This window comes from Dromaius novaehollandiae, chromosome 3 (assembly GCF_036370855.1).
Source record: "Dromaius novaehollandiae isolate bDroNov1 chromosome 3, bDroNov1.hap1, whole genome shotgun sequence".
Taxonomy (NCBI): Eukaryota; Metazoa; Chordata; class Aves; order Casuariiformes; family Dromaiidae; genus Dromaius; species Dromaius novaehollandiae.
The window spans coordinates 36,456,108-36,472,859 of record NC_088100.1 but is presented as its reverse complement, the minus strand read 5'-3'; the positions used below and the strand labels follow the sequence as shown (position 1 = coordinate 36,472,859).

General features: G+C 46.3%; 1 pseudogene; it reads left to right on the top strand.

Annotated features, from left to right (window-relative positions):
- Positions 1–5,492: 5,492 nt before the first annotated feature.
- LOC112995861 (T-cell activation Rho GTPase-activating protein-like) lies at positions 5,493–9,165 on the top strand (annotated as a pseudogene).
- The last annotated feature ends 7,587 nt before the right edge of the window (positions 9,166–16,752 follow it).

The following is a 16,752-nucleotide window of genomic DNA, read 5'->3' as shown; positions in this document are numbered from 1 at the left end:
TATTTAAGACGTTTCTTAACAAAATAATATCTAATTTTCAATATTTACATATTAACTTCCTAATTTTAGAATTTTTTGCTGCAGATAAGAATTGCAGTCACTACCATCTAATGGCCTTGGCTACCAGGACCACATGAGAATTAAAAGAAAAATCAGGATTTTTTCCATCCTATTATTGTCTTTTTCATTACCTGGCATTCCTGACTTTCATAATATTTTTGTTTCTCTCCTCGTTCATTCACTCATCCACTGTTACCTTTTTGAAAGCCTTTGCTCCCACTTTTCATTATGTTCCATCCATATCCTTGCAACCATATGGTTGTTTTGGGAGTTATCTTCATTTGAAAGGGTTCTCTAAATAATGTAAGCACTGGGACTTCTCACTGCACAAACAAATAAAACTTGCTCTCCAAGACAACACACCCAGCAAATCTGCTATCTAGCTTCAGACATGACAACCATAACTAAACTTTTAAGGCTGATTGTTTTCTCAGAAACACTAATGTAAAACCATGTCTGTAATATAAAACTAGTTTCACACTTGCAATTAGAAAATGTTTACAACTATTTTCTCATGACTTAAAACCTATTTCTATGTTTATTAAATTTCAGAAAAATCCTTATACTTCCTAGAACTAGCACTAATACAGTATCGCAAAACTCTTGCCAAATATATGGATACAAACAATTGCAAGAACACAGATTTCATGGTGTGTGTTTTAGCTCACACTCAGCAGTTGCCAATTTCTGTTATTGTCCGAGGGATTTCTACAGAAGAAAATTTCCAAGGCAAAAAGGAACTGTGTTCAAGCTGCTAAAATAAAATTTAAAAAAGTGAAGAAAGAAAAAAGGTGTTTATTTTGATTTTATCTAATAACTAGACACATATTACCACTGCCTGCTTGGAAAAACAAGAAATTCTCAATTCCTTGGAAATATATATGGGTTTTAAAAGTATTATATTATAACTCAATGTACAACTAGATATTTCTGGCTATAGTAAATTTTTTAAATTCATTTAGTTTAAGCCTCACATTTTAACAGAAAAATTCAGAACTAAAATACAAAGATTTTATAACAGAATATAAAAGGTTCTTTTAAAAATGCACCTATAGTGATAGAGTTAGCTTATTTTCCAAGAAGACAATAGCCACAGGTTTTTATATTATTAAACTGGGTTAAAGTTGTGGATGAAATAAATACAAAACATTGCCATAGGGAAAAAATTAATTTAATTAACACACACAAACATTCATAGAATCAGCTACAGCATAGCCATTTAAAATGGCAATGAATTTGTCCTTTTCAAGTACTGTTCTTCATAGAAATAATCATTAAAATTAATATTAAAAATCTTTTTTTTGCAATATTTGAAAAGATAATTTCTAACGGTGATAGATTGTTATTTTTATTTATCACATTAAACACTTCCCCAATTTCCTATCCCTTATAATGACAGGAAAGAAACCTGATTAACCTGGTACATACTAGTTAATTGAAATACAATCCAAGACAAAGCAGATCCAAGTTCTTGTGATATAGGTTTGGTAGTAATTGGGTAGTAATTGGGACATGATTAACAACCTTACTTAAAAACCTTTATAGAGATCTCAGCATAGGGGCTCAAGTTTAGTTCAGGTAGGTTTTTTTTTTTTCCTTCTGTATCTCTCATCTGGCAAAATTCCCAGGCTGGCTCGTATTTTTTAGAACTAAGTATCTCACTGTTAAGGGCCAGGACTATATGCAGATAATATCTACATACCACAGATGCATTAAATTTAGTTTAAACTTATCATAGATGTATTAAAATTAGTGCCAACCATCAGCAGCAAAGAGACCATCTTGCTGGCAGGTAGCAGGGACACAATACAGGGCAGTATTGCTGATCCTCTTAGATCCCGTCACTGCAGGAGGTCAGAAGCAGGTTTTGGTGTGCTTCAATTAGTTGTTCTCCAAAAGCAAAAGGGCACATAATATATATCCACCTTGTTTGGGCCCCATGACTGTTTCATCTTGGCAGAGACACTGACGGCTCTCCGTTTTTGCACTCATTGTTTTTATATTTCTGTCAGACATCTCGCAGAGCATGGAATAGCAGCTGTATGGCGCTTCCTGGGATTTTCAAGGCCACTCCATGCATCTGCATCCTTGGAGATTTTTCAGAACTAGACAGGATAAGGCCCCGAACAATATGACTTATTTGTACATTTGTTCCTGGTTTGAGTAGCGATTAGACCTGAGACCGCCTAAGTCCTTTCCAATCTAGATCTTTCTCTGATTTTGTAATTCCTACTTGAAAACAGTGGCATTTTGGTATCAAGGAGAGCCACTTCCAAGACTGAGAGTTTAATCTCTTTCTCTGCATCCCCAAAGTAGTAGAACTTCACCCTAGAATTCTCTCCCAGCACCATGGAGAACTAAAACTCATCCCAATTTTCATGTAAGTTCTGAGTAGTACAAAGAGGAAGCATGCCTGCAAGTTCAAAAGCAGCCAGGGACCTCTCCAAATGGCTGTCCTCTGGGAAGGCATTATGCCTACTAATGTCCTTCTGCAACAGTTAAAAATAGCATCCATTAAAAATTGCTCCTTAAAGACCTTCCTCTGAGGGTTTGAACAAAACTGGTTCTTTAGCCAAGCCTCTATCTACGGAACTGATCCTGTGGCTGCTCAAAACTCTGCCTTCCTACAGCCCATAGTCCTCTCACCACCTCCCTGTCAGAGACCACTGTCCACACGTAACCCCTGCACCTTCAAGATCACATACACAATGCTGACAATAGAGGAGCATATTTTGTGTAAATGGTAAGGACCAAAACAAGCAGATTCCAAGAGTGATTCCCAGGGAGGATGGCCTGGAGATGGAGACTGAAGACTTGCAGGGAGGTTACTCTGCTGCAGTGTCTTTGGCACTCACGCTTCCCATGCCGTCTGGGGCTTTGCTGGCATTCCAGCCCATCGGACGCAGGGCACAGCCCTGTCTGCTTCCTCTATGCCCTGAGGAAGAGGTTTCTATGAGCAACTTCCCCTCAGCCCTCCATGTATGATTTCTCTGCCTCTGTCTCTGACTCAGTTGTAGAAAGCCATGACTTGACACCACTTTGTACCACTGGCCAGCTTTGTCTGGGATTCACCAGCCAGCTCTCTCTAGCACAACTGGTTAGGAGGTGAGAAAGGGACCACAGTGGCAATCAAGACCTCGGCACAGACCCGTACTCCAAGGAAGACATGACGTTATGCAACATGCTGCACAGATGAACACCTACCCCATGAGTCACTGGCATTTGAGAAGTCCCTGGGTGTGTGAAAAAGAGCAGTCACTGCTTCCTCATAGGTGACCAAGGAGGATGGCCTTGGCATAAGGCCAGGAGACTTGTCAAAAGGTGATTTCCCTTCAGGATCTGCTTTTGCCACAGGCTTCCTGCACAGTCTTGCACTAGGCAGTTTCACCCCATCCAAACAGCAATGCTACTGCTCTGCCTCCCCAAGGCGTGATCAAGGGCAATTCCTTCCCACACTGTCCAACACCCAGGCTACACTGATGGGGCAGCAGAGGCAGCTCCACCTTGTGCCTTCCTCTGCAAGGTAAGTGCAGCTGCACAACCACTGCCCTGCATGCAGGGAGCTGGAGCAGAAGGCAGAGCTTCCTGGGGCAAAAGGCAGACAACTGGAGGACCATATCAAATCCCAGTTTCTAGGAATTACAGCTTAGTGCCACAGGGAAGCATGACTGCTTTCAATTTCAAAAATTTCAAAATTTCTAATTCTATTCTAAAATTCTAATTTCAAAAGCACCAGGCTCTTCTCCAAGCAGAGGGCAATGCTCTGGGAAGGCAATATGCCTGCTGGTGTCCCTCTTCAACAGGTAAATATTGTCTTCATTAAAAATGTCTCCGGACGAGCCCCCTTGCTTTCTCAGTTATGAAAAGCTACAGAAAGTGTGGATGGTGGGAGCTGAAGACAGCCGGTTTGCCCAGGGTGACCCCGTGCAGTGCACTGCAGTGCAGGGACTCCCAAGCCTGCAGCATCCAGGCTGGGGCCCCAGCAAGGCAGCCCAGCTGAGTGAGGGTGGTGCCAGGCTCCCCCCCAGCCCACCTGCCTCGCAGCACCCTGGCCTACACCAGCTCAGGTGGCTCTGTCCTCAGTCTCCCTCAACAGGCAAGGCAGAGCCTCTGCTTCCACGGCTCTCTAGAAACTGTGGTAAAAACACCAGAGAGCAGGTCTGGTCTGTGACAAAGCCGGCGTTAACTATGAGGCAGAGCTCTTTGCAACCATGAAAGCCCATGGCCAGGGAGCATCCCATCAAGCCGGGAGGCTGTCAGGACAATGCGAAAGCAGGCTGCTCCTGGCTCCAAGGCCTCTGAAGAGAGCCCCAGCAAAGCTGAGGGGAGACAAGGCCTTGCTCTGCAGCTTTCAAGTGGGCAAGTGTGGTGCTGACACACAGCTGGGAGGAGTGGCTGCCAGCCCAGAGGGCCCAGAGTGCTGCCATTCAGAGGGGCCTCAGCAGGCTGGAGAGATGGGCAGAGGGGAACGTCCTGCGGGTCAGCAAAGGGAAGCGCAAAGTGCTGCTGCTGGGGAGGAATAAGGCCAGGCACCAGCAGAGGCTGTGGGCCGAGCGGCTGCCCAGCAGCTCGGCTGCATGAGGAAGGGTGTTGCCGGCAGGCCGAGGGGGGTGATCCTTCTCCTCTGCTCAGCACTGGTGAGGCCACAGCTGGAGTGCTGGCTCCTGCTCCGGGCTCCCCAGGACAAGAGAGACATGGAGCTCCTGGAGTGCGTCCAGCAAAGGGCTACGAAACTGCTGCAGGGCCTGACGCATCTGTCCTCTGAGGAAAGGCTGAGAGAGCTGGGGTTGTTTAGCCTGGAGAAGGGGAGGTGCAGGGGGGGATCTTATCAGCGTGTATAAGTATCCGAAGGGAGGGTGTAAAGAAGACCAAGCCAGACTCTTCTTCTGGGTGCCCAGTGACAGGACAAGAGGCAATGCGCAGAGCCTGAAACATGGGAAGTTCTGTCTAAAGCTAGGGACAAGCTTTTTTGCTGTGAGGGTGCCTGAGCCCTGGAGCAGGTTGCCCAGAGAGGTGGTGGGATCTCCATCCCGGTAGATATTCCCAAGCCGTCTGGTGATGGTCCCGGGCAAGCTGCTCCAGGTGATGCTGCCTGAGCAGGGCAGTTGGACGAGGTGATCTCCAAAGGTCCCTTCCAACCTCACCCGCTGTGTGAGTCTGTGATTGTGAAACTGGTGGCGGGGGGAAATGCCCTTTCCAGAGTCCCTTTGCAGAAGGGCGGCACACATGGTCTCAGGGGGTCGACCCAGAAACCTGGTGTGCGTGGTAAGCTGGGTTTCATTTATTTCCTTGACAGAAATCATTGGACTGCACAGGCTTTGGATAGAATCTCAGTCCCGCGCCCCCGTGGCTGCCCCACAGCTCTGGCATAGCCTCCGATCCGCCCCCAGAGCCTTCTGGCTTTCCCAAGCCCACCACGCAATGGGTTCCTCATGGGGGCTCTTGGTTCTCTCGCCCAGGAGGTGTCGCTGACCGTCAGGACCGTGCAGGCGCTGATTTTGGCAGATGTGAGCAGGGGCTGCCTTTGCCCGGCCCTTGCTGGCTGTGGCCAGGAGGTATCAGCACAGCGGGGGCAGCTCCATGAGGCGTGCAAAGGGAGGGAAGCCCCCGTGCAGGGGGAGAGTCCGGCAATGCCTGTGGAATCGAAGCAACTCGCTCGAGGCCTTTACTGTTGAGTGGCAGCTCTGTAACCTGAACCTGATTCTTGCAGGCCAACACCAAGCAATGCCCCTGGGTGGACCCTTCAGACAGTGAAGGGAGACTTTGCCAGTTGCCTGGCGAGTGTGAGAAAGAAAGCGAGCAGCTGCCTTCCTTTATCCTGCTTGCAAACAGGCGCTTCAGCAAGCTGCCTGCATCACCTCATTGGGAGCAATTGACAGCCCTCAGTTCCCCCCCGGGAGACAGCTGAAGCCCTTGACTGCTGCTGCTTTCCAGTGGCCTCTCTCCTGGGTGCTCAGCAGCAGAGACGGCAGTGTGAGTGCCAGAGGCAGTGAATATTGCTTGGTCACCACACAGAAGCTCTGTGCCTCTGGAGAAGACCCTGCAGTGCATGGCGCTGCACACACACCAAAGGCAGCACGGCTCACTGCCCCTGATTTCTGGACTGATTTTTGCTTTCCTTTTGCTTGCAACAGACGGAGTGGAGGCAAGGAAGATGGTCATCTCCTGGCCACTTGCTTGGGGAGGACCCTCTCCCAGCAGGGACTGCCCAGGGTAGCTGGGCCTTGCTTGCAAGGAGGCTCTGTTTGGCCAGCCTCTGGCACTCCTCTGTGGGCAAGACGGCAGCCTGCCCCAAGCAGTACAGGTAAGCAAGGTGCAGCAGAGAGGTCCCCTGCTTCTGGCTTCTCGTGCTAGCAGCTCCCCCAGCACTTGTGCTGGGGCTCTAAGGAGAGTGGTGATGGTGGGGCTTCCCCTCCACACACCCTTCTGGCAGGCATGGCCCATCCCAGGTGGAAAAGGGATGAGGTGTGGACATTTGGGCCAGCCCCCACAACTCTGTCAGTTTACTACAAGGGTAATCTCCATGGAGCAAGAACCAGGTATGAACGCCAGGAGAGCAGAGTGCACCCGAAAGGCCAAAGCTGTCTGTTTCTTCCTGCAGGAGCTCCTGGCTATTCTGTATGAGAGGGGCCCTTCCACCGAGGGCATATTCAGGAAAGCTGCCAACAAGAAGGCCCGCAGGGAGTTGAAAGACGACCTGAACAGAGGCGGGAACGCTGATCTGGCAAGCAAGCCTGTGCTCCTGTTGGCAGTGGTGCCGAAGGTGAATTCTGCTGCCTTGTAGCTGAGAGAGCGCATGGTGAATCTGTGTGGGCCCGCTTGCGTGCCCAGATGGACCTGGGTGGGACTCTCAAAGGCAAAAGCCTACTGAGGCCACCCTCAGTGCTTCAGGCTTGGGACAGCTGGGCCTTTTTCTTTGCCTTGGGATTTTCAGTTGCATTGGTTCTGCTGCTGATTTGCTTCAGGCCCCTGGGGAAGTCCCTTCCTGAGCCTCCTCCTCAGCATGCCCCTCAGCGAGGAATCCAGGGGTGGACCACAGGCTGATAGGAGCCGTGTCTCATTCCTGCCCTGAGGCCAGCACGCTTGGCATGGACCTGCGCAGCCCACTGCTCTGTCAGTGGTCAGGAGCAGCTTTGAGAGCAGGTGGCTCCCAGCTAGCTGCCTCCTAGTGAGCCCAAGTCACGGAGATGCTGCCTCTCTGCTCACTGGTAGTGTGGAGAGCCTCATTGCAGTGCCTTGGCCTTGCAGGACTTCCTGAGAAATATCTCCTCCAAACTCCTCGTGGCCGACCTCCGTGACAAGTGGCTGCTTGCGCTGGAGAAGCCGAGCCAGGAGGAGAAAACTGAGCAACTGAAAGAGTAAGTTTTGTAACCAGGGCCACCGTTCTGGCTCCAAGGAAGGAGGAGTGGCCCCTGCAGCCTGCATTGCGTTTGCCTTTTGTTTGTGTTCCCTCAGGGCGGCTGCGAAACTGCCGAGAGCCAACCTCCTCTTGCTCCGGCGCTTGCTCTCGCTGCTCCATCACATCAGCCAAAAGGCTGAGAGCAACTGGATGCATGCCAGCAATCTGGCAGTCTGCGTGGGGCCAAACACGCTGAGCCCCAGCATGGACAGCGTGCTCCCGCTGGACGTACAGAAAGCGGGGAATGACAAGGTATGCTGAATTGAGCACCTTGCTGCCCCCGAGCTGAGGCTAAGACTCTCTTGTTTGTATCGGGCCACGTGAGACTCTGAGCTAGAGAGCTACAGCTGTGGGTACAGAAAGGTCTGTCAGGAGCACAAAAGGCTGCTGAGGACATTTGCAGCCCCTTGGACTGAACTCCGTGGCTTTCTGTGTGCAGGTCACGCTGTTGGTGGAGTTCCTCATAGAGAACTGCGCCGCAGTGTTTGGGGAGGACCCTGCACACAGGCAGCTCCCCAGGTGGACTGACGACTGTGCCAGGGCTGCTGGTTCCAATTCTTTAATTGCCTACGGGGCAACATCTGCGGAAATGCAGAGAGGTGCAGAGGGCTGCACAGGGTGTGGCAGTGTTTTTCTGCGAGGACGCTTGCCAGTGGGTGGAAAGGCACCTGCCAGGGGTGCGTGGTGCCACAGGGAAAGTCCCCTCGTATCTTCCAGTGGCCACTAAAAGCTACCTAAGAGGCTCTTTCTCCCCACAGAGCACCCGGGTGCTGCTCAGCAGAACGGCTCTGCCGGCGAAAGCCCCCAGCCTGGAGCTGAAGGCAGTGCCCCAACCTCTGACCTGGAGCAGCCCAAAGGGGGCAGCACTTTTGTGAGCAGCAGCTATCCAGCCTGCCTTTCCGCCCCTTCCCTGACTAATCGGAAGAATGGTCTCAGCAGGGTGGACAGGAGCTTCTCCGAGGCAGACCTGTCCTCCCAGAACAACTTTGAAGGCAGGGGAAGGGACCTGGAGGTAACCCCGAGGGAGGACCATTCTTCCATTCAGCGGGAGCAGCTAAGGTTGGAGAAGGCGGCCATAGGAAGAATGCCTTGCAGTCCTGCCTTCCCAGTTATCAAATGGCACTTGGTCCCCAGAACATCCTCCGGCTGCTCCCTGCAGAGCTCTTTTTCTGCTCGCATGGCTCGCTCTTCACCAGCTCCCCACTAGTTTCACCCGCTAGGCCCCCAGCAAGCTTTTTCGGTAGGCTGCAGGCTTTTCCCATCAAGGCCCCTGAGGACAGCAGGACACCTGGCAGAGAGATCAGAGGGCACCGCAGGGCATTTGCAGCAGAACACTCCAAGAAAGCTCAAGATTCTGGGGGCCTGGAAGAGTGGGTTTTTGTAGAGACAGCTTTGCAAGGAGAGACCATCAGTTCTCCTGCAGACTAGTCCAGGAAAAATGGCCCGACTGTAACAAGCCCTTGCCCGTGTTGAATCAGCAAGGCCCCATTTCCGGTTTCAGCTGCTGGTTTCCCCTTTTCTGCTACAGTGGTAGTGACCAGAGAAGCTTTGGCAGAGGCAATGGACAGCTTGGCCCAGCTGGCAGAGCTCAGAGCTGTGGTGGTGGCCCTGGAGCAAGGAGCCCCTTGTATCTGTCGGGACTCAGTCCCTGTATGGACTGCAACCCATCTTTAACAACCCCTACAGGAGGATTAGCATCTATGTAATAGCATCATATAATAGGATGAAGTCAAGGACTGATAGGGAATATTGTTACTCTGACCGAAAGATCTAAAGTTTGTCTAAGTGGACCTGCAAGTGATAACATTGGATGGGAAGCTGCACGTGGCTTTTCCAAGAGAGTGAAATGGTACTACGGACATGGAAGGCAACCAGTTGCATGTTAATGGCCCCCAAGAATTACGCTCCAACTCTAAACTATGAGAGCAACATCACAATCTGTGGTAATCTTTCCAAAAACACTGAGAATAATTAATGGACAAGGCAATGCAAATGGACAAAATTAAGGGACCACTTATTCCTGTTGCTGTATCTTATACAACATCCCAAACAGCCTTTTCTCAAAAGTACCCTGCACTTCAGCCAAGTGCATGATTGGTGAGTGCCTATTATTCTGGCTCCAAAAGTCGTGACAATGGATGTACCTTTGAACCTGAACTAGTGCATGGCATAAAATGTGTGCTGATTATATTGACCCTGGCTATGACTGGTGGCTACCAAATCATAGAACAAGAGGACACAGAACTAAAGGAGATATTAGTCAAGCTCTCTTGGGTGGAACTCATAGAGGACCAGGAAAATTGAACTCATTTGATACTGGAACCTGAGCAAATCCATTGTCAGTACTGGGAGAATCTGAAGCTGCCGTAACAGCAACCTGTCAGGAATGAATTGATTGACTCTAATTATTGCACTACAGTAAGTACATCACATCATCTAACAGTGAAAGCAATTGGGAGGCTAAATGCCCGTGTCCATGCCCCAGCGCTGCTAAAATTACTTTTAGGGTTACCTGAGTGTAGAAAATATCTCTTAACCAAATACTGCTGCCTGACCAAACTATTTCACTAATGGAAAAGCAGCTTTACTGTACCACAAGACACACATAAAACAAACCCTGAAAAAGGCAAAAAAATCCCTCCCTCCAGAAATCCAATTAAGTGTATGTCAGAATTATCTAGAACATGCAGTGGCAAGGTTTGTCAGAGAAGAGCTCTGATTGTCATTACACACTCCTTCAGGTCTCCTACATGAACTTGCAGATTGACTGTGTTCAGGTATTTGTGGTTCTTTCCCACAGAAACCTGTGATGGGAGGCACATACTGATCAAAATGTCTTCTTAAAATATGCTCATTTTAGCAGTTAAAACAACATATTCTGTAGAAATGGATCTAACACACAGTAGTTAAACACGTCTCATCTGCTCACCATACTTGGCTAGTTAGCTGTATAGATCCAGTCTTTTCTGAGCCTCTAATTGTGTGCTGGGGATCAGCTTGGTTTGGGTAGAACAAAATTCTTTCCTAATAAGGCTGTGCTTCCCAGCTTCAAATGTAAGTTTAGTAAAGGTAAAAATCACATATCTAAGATTCAAAAGCTAACAGCTAAGACATTATCTGAACAACTTCCTACTGTCTGCTGAGCAGTGCTTTATTTTTGAGCCATTCTTTTGCTTCCTCCCTGTTCCTCCAGGCACCTGCCGAGTTTTAAATAAATTAATGTGAATTACTAATATGTTTAAAAAACATATTTTTAAAACTAAACAGAGCAGGGGAATGAGCTTGTGCAATCAGCCACACTGTTAATTTCTTCATGTAGTCCTTGGTGCAAATTAGGTGTGGGCCAGCTATCACTCACCCAGAGAATGCCTGGGCAGAATATTTGATTTTGTGTGCACTAGGAATCATTCACAATATATGTTTGGGTGTAGCCTCTCAGTTTTGGAGGGTAAGAGCAGTATAGATTTGAGCCCTGCTACACCAGTTGGCTTCAGGGCTAGAGCATGGTCCTGCTTAGTGCTAACAAAGCCACAAAAAACGCCCACCTACCAGGGCTGCATGAAGTAATCACAATCTGTTAAATAACATTTCCAGATTAGTCCCAGCCAGAAATCATGAAGATCCTGCTTGTCACCTGTGTATGGTCTGCATGGACAGGATCCTTTCCTCTACTGTGCCGCTAGCATAGCATGGTTAGGAGAGGCTCTAATGCAAGAAAGGAAACAGATCCCCTCACTTGATCATCCTTGCTTTTGCCTCTCTGTAGCTCGACACCAGAGTTGTACCACACACTGATCTTGAGACAGTACATGCTCCACAGTTACACCATTGTACCGGGCAGACTGGACTATGAATGAGTCATGGCAGGAACCAGACCTCTTATGTAAAAAACATGCAGGCTAAACACTATCCCTGGGATTTACAGCTATTCTCTAATCAAATTTTTGTTAGGAAAGGCTTTGAAGAATATAACACAGAAGTGTTACTACACTTTCAGCACAGCTCTGATGCCAGAAGTACACTATGCCTTATTAACAAGTAACTGTTAAACTCTAGGTTATACAAACCACTTACTACATTTAGCAGCATCATTAAAATATCTAATTAGAACTTGTATGCAGACTATAAAGGGTAACCCTTTTAATTAAGGGGCATTTATAAAAGCTTTAGTTATCTTCATGATTACTAGACACAGTAACATTTTAATGGCTTGTTTAACAGATTTTTGTATAGTTTAAGGCCAGAAGGGACCATTAGAACATCTAAACTGGCTTCCTGTAAATTACAGGCAATGAAATTACAACCAGGTACTCTATACAGGCCTCGCTGGCTTTAATTAAAGTAAAGCATTTCAGTCTTCATCAGACTAAAGTGTGTGCTAGAGGCAGAGAAGATGAGAGAGCAGAGCCTCAGGACTCTTAAATGACAGAAGCTAATATGTTCAGATGATCTTAGAAGGAATACTCCATGCTGCAAGGAAAAAGCTCTGTCAGACTGAACTTGTGGAAAGGATCCAAATCCAGCAATCAATTTGAACTTGACTGAGAATGTGCCATGTAAACTGTTCCTGCTGTCATAAATAGTTGTAGATAATCCTTAAATACATTTTAGATTTAATTTTTCTTCTTTTATTCTCCACTTAAGTAAATCAAAAAGTATTAAAAATATAAAATGTTTCCTTGCTCCTTTCCTCCTTTCCCAAATATTAAAAGCAGAAATTAATGTAAAAACCCTGAAACATTCAGTGTCCTGTAGAAGCAGCCCAATCACACAGCTGCATGCTGTGGCTTTGAAGAAGGCCCACAGGACTTCTGTAGTTCTGCTTCGGCAGCACAGGGAACAGGGCAACACACACTGAGTGCACTGTGTGGATAACCAGAACACATTGCTCCTGGACAGAGCTGTGCACTTGGGCGCTAGTCATTTATTCAAGATTTCCGGGCATCCTGAAAGCAGTTGGAGCTACTGCTTTTATCAGGTCACTTGGCATCCAGCTGTCCTGGACAGATGTGCAGCCTTGCTGGTGTAAATGAGACACTGTATGCATAATCTGCCTCCTGAGACTTGAATGTCAGCAGTAAACAAAAACTGCTCTGGGCAAAGCAAAGCACTGGGATCTGAGATTGCAATCCACACCTCTTGCCTCCATTTACAGACTAGGACCAGTGAAGTCCTGTGTTGTGGGAATGTATAAAGCCATGTGTAATGGGTTAAATGCACTGGGATTATATTTGGCCTAAAGAATCTAGCCAGCAGCACATGAAAAAATCAGAATGCCCTCTGAGAAATATGACTGCAAAATTACCAACAAGAAATTCAGAAACTGGTTAGAATGACAAGTGAGAGCAATCTGTCTCTCTGGCCCAGTGAACTGCAGGAGAAAATTGAATGCTAACATAGTGCCATAAGGCAACAGGGACGGTCATGCAGGTAACAGAAGTTTCTTGGATTATATTCAACTTCAAGCCTGCTGAAGTCCTGAAGCAGCAGATTTGCCATAACAGGTTCAGGAGCTACATTCCATTAAAAAGCCCCTATAGCTTGGCCACTTATACGTAGGACCTGTCCTTGAATGCTGGAATGGCTTCTAGTGCATTTCAGGTGAAAAAAACAGTAGCTATAACAGTAAACTCATCAAATATATTTGTCTGGTTTTGTCCAGCAAAGACACTGACTGTCAGACTGTTAAGGAAGGTCTCTGACCCTAGGTTTCCTGAAGTAGAGTCTCAGATGCGTAGTATCACACACACATTTACTCTAAGTGGTACAGCGGCAAATGACAGATCGAGCTGGGTGCCTCCGGAGAGGGGCCCCGAACAAAGAAATCCCTGGGCATTTGTACTTTTCAATCTAAGTTCTCCACCCTCACGCCATGTTTTGGCCCAATAGTAGTATTCAGGTCTGGGGTCTTCCCGTTCCTCATTAGGTCCCGTCGTTGTCTCTCAAGTCTGGAGGAGATAATTCCAGACCACCATAATTAACACTGCCCCAGCAGTGAGAGCAGGCGTTGTTTCTCAAGGGCCTGACGCCCTGCACAGGCCTTATTTCAAAGTCGTGATGTCCTCCCCTTCGGAGCGTGAGACACAGGAACACAGGCTGCTTGTGACGTCCTTATCTTTCCAGCCTGAACCAGCTCTGGGGCCTCTTTTACTGAACTAGGTGAAAGTTCCTCATGTTATCTGAGCACGGCCTAAGGCTTCAGCAAATTTAGCTGCTCGTGCTAAGTAAGTTTTATATAAGTTGTGCTAAGCAGCCAGCTCTAGACAGCCCCAGTGCAATATTCTTTAACACAAACAGTAGAAGATATTTGACCATTTTCTTATAACTGTAAAATTAACAACTGTATTTTTCAGCTCAGGCTTTCAAATTCTTACACATGCAATACATATATTCAAGGAAGAGCAAAATTTATCCACTAGCTTCTAGCTGGAAAATGCAATTTACAATACTTAGATTATGTATTATGCAGAAACTAAACTTTTTTTTTAATCCAAAGAAAAGCAAATCAAAGACAGAAGTAGCCTAAGACTCACTGAAATCTTGTCCCTTGATCATAACGCTGACTCCCTCAATGAAGGTCTTCTTCTTTTTCTATTATTAAGGACAAGGAAACGATGTATAAGAAACTAGAATCTTCCTCCAAGTAGCCCTCCAGCTACTCTGTGATGGCTGCTCCACTCTTAAGGCTTGACAAAGACAAACTCTATGAAAACTTCCCAACCACAAGTTCCAGTGGGTCCAGGTTACTTCCAGCTTCACATCCCCGGATTACCTGGGCCAGCTGGGACATTTAGGTCTAAAAGTCTTCACATGATCTGGCCATTTCTTCAAATATTCTGCAATTTTCCTTATTTAGCCTGGCAATTTTGGTGTGACTAACTTTGTTGGAACTCTCAGTTTCTCTAGTTTTGCTGCAAAGATTTTCTATGCAGTATGATTATTTTGTAGACTTAAAAACTTTTTGTATAACACAGCACAAAAATTGTCTTTATTATTTCCTTAAACTTAGGGATGGGAATCCCTATTTTTTTTTAATTTGCCCTGTAATCCCCCACAAATCTAGCTAGCACAGAGGTTTACTCCTCCACTTCCCTTCTTCCAGCTCTTCTCTGTTTCTTCTCTTAACTAGGGTATTTATTTCAGACATCGTATTGTCAAGCAGATCAAATAAAATAAGGAATATTTTCTGAAGTCTTGCATCCTTTGAGCTCTCCTAGAATCAAACTGACTTCAGTTTTTCTCCCCCACTATTGTCTGCTTTTTTTAAGATGAATTCTAAGCAGAATAAGTTTTGTATTTCTCTCCCACACTTAAACTATCTGTATGCCAATATTGTCTGCCGCCTTACACTATCCATTTACTCAGTACAACAGAAATCTCACACAACAGAGCTGAGAGGTGTGGTTTGTTCCCCCTGTGATGGCTTAGTTTTGCTGATGTTATGTGAAAATTCCCTCTCAGAGGCAGGAGATCTATCACTCATTAAAACCTTACTGGCTCCTTGCTGCTCACTTTTAATGACTTTGACTGGCTGTAGGTATGAATGCTGCGATATTTTTACACTCCCGTCTTTAACAATATTTTCATGCTAGTGACTGCATTTATGCAAAGCAGCCAAGTTTACAAAAGTGAGTTCTTGAGGTAAATGACAAGTCTTATTTTTATCACATACTGTGGGGAGATTCCTCAGTAAGATGGTCTAGGTCCTCATTTCAGTTTCTCTGGTCCATAGTTGTTACACTGAAGCCTGCTCACTAAGATACGAATTCAAGCTGTGTTAAAATTCACCCTCACAAAATAGATGCAAGTACAGATAGCACTGATGCTGCATTCATTCTGATTGCATTTCCACCTTTCATCACCCAGCAGTCAACCTCCACCTAGAATTTCTCTCATCTGGGTCCTCAAGGAGCAGAAAATCTTCCTGACTGAAGACTGACAAAAACACTGATGTTAGTGCTTGTTAGTCTTCAACCATGGCATTCACAAAACCCATTCTTGACAGAAAGGCCGAAGAGGGTAAAGCTATGACTGTTCTCTTCTTTCCTTTTCTTACTTTCTTCTTCTCTTCCTCCTTATTTAAAAATATGTCACATAGCTAAATGGTAGTTGTTTATTTGTACTGAGCTCTTCCAGGTGGATTCTGATTTATGAATCCTGGTGAATTTTGATGGATACTTTCCCACTTTCACCCCATCACTTTCACAGCCACAATCCACTTTCATGGCTTACACCAACTGAGGCAGCTCAGATTGGTCCTATCTTTCCTCTGTGTATTGTCTAGGAGAGATATCCTGATGCTTAGGACTGCCTGTACAAGAATTAGTCAATAGGCACAGCTTGGGTTCTGTGCCATTAAAAAAACCCTGGTAGCATGGGTGTTGCTCTTAGTCTCTACAGTATAAACTTTTTTGATTCACTCTTGTGCCTGTGGGATATAAGGATGAGGACTGGCAATTGTAGCATTAGGTTGCGGTGTTTGGTTGTAGAAGTCAAAAGCACTTCAGATAAGATGTTAGGGATAGGTGAGCAGCATCTTTGTGAAACACAGTGAAAAGTCATCCCATGGCACTGGAAGTCACCCAGATACACAGCCAAAGGCTCTCAGGAAGGCAATATTAGTAGCTGCAAAACACCACACACAGCAAGTTCAAATGGGCTTTGTGAGAAGGGTCAGGACTAAACTAGGATCCCTAGTAGAATCAGCTCTGTCAGTAGTGGGTATATCTTGAAATCCTCTTTAATAATTTTTTGACTGAGTGTGAAGAAAGATTTATTACCACTGGTACTCAGAAAGAGCTGCCAGGTGGACTTTTACAGTGTGGATAGAGAACCCTGAATATTTTAACTGAGGTCAGTCATCCAGTATAAACTGAATAGGTGCTAAAAGTGCAAGTTTCACTTCCTTATTCATCGACTTCGAAAATCTAGTTCATTTGACATCATAGCACTTCATATTTGACTATTTTATAGTATTACTGTTTTACTGCATTTGATAATAGCAGTTGCATCTCCAGAGCACAAGAACTCTCCATGGCCTGTTACAGTCTTACAGCATCAGGTCCAATCAGGTCAGTCAGAGAAGTAAGGTCAGGTCCAGCAAGAAAAGGCTGGATTGGTAAATGCTGTCCTCTGGTACAACAAGTTGGGTAACACCTCATCTGTAAAGCCCAGGGCAAGTTTCAGAAGGTCTGCACACTACAGTGCCCGAATGTGCTGCAGTCACCAAGGTTGTTCTAGCCCTCACTTTATCTTATCTTCTCTTGCCACTCTTCCAGAGCAGAAAAAATATG